Genomic DNA, 4071 nt, shown 5'->3' on the forward strand with positions numbered 1-4071 from the left:
TCTTGCATCCAACAAAACAGTTTGCCTCGAATTCCTCCTTGATGTTACAATTTCCATAAAAGTCTTTGGTGTGGTACTGTGTCAAATGCTTTCTTGAAATCTAAGTAGATACTGTCCACCCATCCTTCTCTTTCCTGTATTGTGTCTCTTACTCTGTCACAGTAGCTCAACAGATTAGTAACACATAATTTTCCTTTTCTGAAACCAAACTGTCTTTCTGTTATCATATTGTGTTCTTCTAGATGACTTACCCAAGCGTTTCTTATAAGCTTTTCTAATACCTTGCTTACAACACTGGTCAGTGATACTGGTCGGTAGTTGAGTGGATTTTGTCTATTCCCTTTCTTGAATAAGGGGACAATATTTGCTTTCTTCCAAATATCAGGTAGTTTACCTTGACTCAAGGATTTCTTGAAAATTAAAAATAATGGTTTACTTAACTCCTTTGCAGATTCTCGTAGCACCCAACATGAAATTTCATCAGGACCATTTGCTTTTCCTCTGTCTAATTTACTTAACTCCTCCTGTATTACTTTTTCTGATATTTGTATATCTAGTAATATGTGTGGGCATGCATGTTCCACATAGTCCCTTTCAAAATTTTTTCTTCTGTAAAAACTGATTGGATATTCTTATTTAGTTTCATTCATCATCATTCATTGCCAGACGCCATGTATCCCAAACGGGGTGGCCAAGGCTTAGAGTTAATTGTTTTACAGGGAGGGGCACTAATCCTCCACCAACCCCACTCTTATTTAGTGCTTCACAAATATCCTTCTCTTGTGCATAGGTGATTTCCTCGTCCGTAATGGATTGTATTATATCTTTTACTTTGGTTTTACTTCTGATGTAGCTGTAAAATACCTTCGGTTGATCACTACTTTTATTTATGATATCCTCCTCAAACTGTTTTTGGGCTTCCCTCCTTATTCTTGTATAATCGTTTCTTGCCCGTTTGTAATTATTATATGCCCTTTCACTATTGTGTCTTCTGTATCTATTCCACAACAAATCTCTTCTTTCTTTTGATTTTTTACATTCTGTATTGAACCATTTCTGTATTTTCTTATCTGCTTCTTTGTGCTGTGGGATGTATTTCTGGACTCCTATTTCATAAAATTCACAGAATTTTTTATATACAGCATTTAAATCTTGTCCTCTAAGCTCATTTTCCCAATCAACTTCTAAGAAATACTTCTTTAGGTCATGATAATTTCCCTTTTTATAGTTTAGGCTCTTTTTGTAACTTTCATTGCTGTTAACTATGTCATATGTTATCCTGAAGTTGCAATTTAGTACTGCATGGTCGCTTTTGCCGAGTGGAGGGTGATAAATTAGCCCTCCCCATCCCGACCACTTTTCCACCACTGACTCCCCCCAATCCCGACCATTTTAGGATTTTTTTTTTTTTTGGCTCAAACCTTCGCTTTTGGTGAGAAACATCGAAAATTCATAGAGAAATCGCTCACCTGAGGTTTAAAATACTCATTATAGGTAGGAGTACCTCCTTACCTTACTGGGTTTTCTTTTGGCACCAAAGAAAACTAGTTCTATGGGAGGATAACTATTTCACACCACTCATAAACGGTATTTATTTATTTACTTGGTACGAATTTATATGTAGTACAAGAGTATATTGGTTTTCAAGCAGTAATATAGGCATTATAAGCATTGTTTCACTCACTAATACCTGACCTTTTTTTGCCACATTACCTGATCATCATTTCTAACTGTTTCTTCCTCTAATGCTATGTAAAGTTTGTCCTCCACATTGTCATTGACTGGGGAATCACTCTGGCCCTGAATTTCGTACCGTGGCATGACATGGATATACCGGCCAGGTCACTGATAACAGGTGAATTGCTGAGACAATGCCATGCGGGGGGGGGGGAGGAGGTCATGCTGGGTAAGGCATTGTCCCTGCCTGGCATCTTGTTGTGGAAGGTGTCACGTGTATACGTACCAAAAGTGACTCGCGAAAATTGAAAATTGTGCAAATTAGGGACCATGCAATTTTTTCACGTTTATGTACGTCGACGGGATTTGCAGTGACAAAACGTGTGGACGTTAAAGAACGTTGACGGGACGCCACGGGTTAAACTGTCAATATCACTTTCTTGCCTAGTAAATATGAGGTCTAGCATTGAAGGTACATCGAGTCCTCTTTTTCTGGTGGTTTCCCTCACATGTCGCGTTAGGAAAAACTCTTGCACGAGATCCAGGAGCTTTTAGTCCCAACAGCTTTCTTGGCTTATTATATCTAGAGTATTCCAATTTATGTTTGTAATAAAATCTCCAGTTAGTATAATTCTTTCCAATTTCTCTTCCATTTTATGTAGTAATGCTCTTAAACTCTGAATTGTACTCTATGCCAGGTCCTCATATTCGTCTCTTTCCCATGTGTTTGACTTGGGTGGCATGTACAAATTGGCTACAATTACTTTCCCTTCAGATGTGTTGATCTCTACTGCAATCAGTTCTACTTGTGAGGGTATATCTAGTTTTATTTCATTGACTTTTAGATTTTTCTTAGTTAATATTATAATTCCTCCTCCTTTTTTTAAGTTTCTATCTCTTCTCCATATATTATATTCCTCTAAGTTTAGTATGTCACTTCATACCCTTGGTGTGTGTGTGTGTGTGTGTGTGTGTCCTTACCTAACTGTTCTTACCTATTTCTGTCTTTACAGGAATGAGTCAAGCTCGTACTGTCCCGTGTCTTAAACCATATTTATCGTTCATATCCTTAAAACTGTGAATTGTTTTGGCACACACTATTTCATTCGGTAGTGCATTCCACTGATCAATTGCTCTATTTGGGAAACTAAATTTCCTTACATCTTTATCACCTCTCTTCTTATGCAGTTTTTTGCAGTGTCCTCTTGCTGATGCTTCCCCATATGCTAAGTAATCATTTATGTCTATTTTCTACTTCCCTGATATGCATTTATATAGCATTATCATGTCACCTTTTTTCCATCACTCCTGTAGTGTTGGTAGATTCAGTTTATTTAGTCTTTCTTCGTAGCTTAGATCCCTTAAGCTTGGTACCCATCCTGTAGCGGCCCTTTGAACTTTTTCAATCTTGTCTATGTGTTTTTTGAGATGAGGACTCCAGACTACTGATGAATACTCCAGGGTTGGTCTGATGAATGATGTTATTATCTTTCTTAGCATGTCTTCATTTATTTATGTGAATGCTATTCTCATATTTGCAAGCAGTATATACATGTTCCGTACCTTCTCACTGATGTGGTCTACCGGAGATAGTCTGCTATTGATAATCACACCTAGATCCTTCTCTCTTTCTGATGTGTGTAGGGCTTTATTTTCTAACGTATAATCCTAATCAGGTCTTTTTCCACTTATACCAAACTTGATTACATGACACTTGTCCACATTGAATTCCATTTGCCATGTATTACTCCATTCATGAAGTTTATTTAATTCTTCTTGTGGCTCTTTACAAGAGTCTATGTTAATAATTCTTTGTATTTTTGCATCATCTGCAAACATATTTAAGTAGCTTTCACTTACAGTGTTATTGTCTATAACGGCCATACCACGTTGAGTACACCGCTTCCCGTTCGATCAGCGAAGTTAAGCAACGTTGGGTCTGGTTAGTACTTGGATGGGTGACCGCCTGGGAACACCAGATGCTGTTGGTATCCCTACGTCAAGTGGGGTTGGTGGAGGATTAGTCTCCCTGTAAAACAACTAACTCTAAGCTCTTGGCCACCCTGTCTGGCATACATGGCGTCTGGCAATGAATGAATGATTTATATACACTACAAACATGACTGGTGCCAGCACTGAGCCCTGTGGTACTCCACTAGTCACTTCTTTCCATGATGAGTAATTTCCCCTTAGTACTGTTCTCATTTCTCTTCTTATGAGAAAATTTTGCATCCAACAATACAGTTTGCCTCGAATTCCTCCTTGATGGTACAATTTCCATAAAAGTCTTTGGTGTGGTACTGTGTCAAATGCTTTCTTGAAATCTAAATAAATACTGTCCACCCATCCTTCTCTTTTCTGTAATGTCTGTTACTCTGTCATAGTAGCTAAACA

At 37.9% G+C, this 4071-nt stretch overlaps 1 non-coding gene across 1 annotated transcript; it reads left to right on the forward strand.

Annotated features, from left to right (window-relative positions):
• The first annotated feature begins 3549 nt into the window (after window positions 1–3549).
• Window positions 3550–3668, forward strand: LOC145415270 (5S ribosomal RNA). The gene has a single exon (XR_013900047.1). It is a non-coding gene; the product is annotated as a 5S ribosomal RNA (ribosomal RNA).
• The last annotated feature ends 403 nt before the right edge of the window (window positions 3669–4071 follow it).

This window comes from Coenobita brevimanus, chromosome 101 (assembly GCF_032717465.1).
Source record: "Coenobita brevimanus isolate Jiangsu-jjx chromosome 101, ASM3271746v2, whole genome shotgun sequence".
Lineage (NCBI taxonomy): Eukaryota > Metazoa > Arthropoda > Malacostraca > Decapoda > Coenobitidae > Coenobita > Coenobita brevimanus.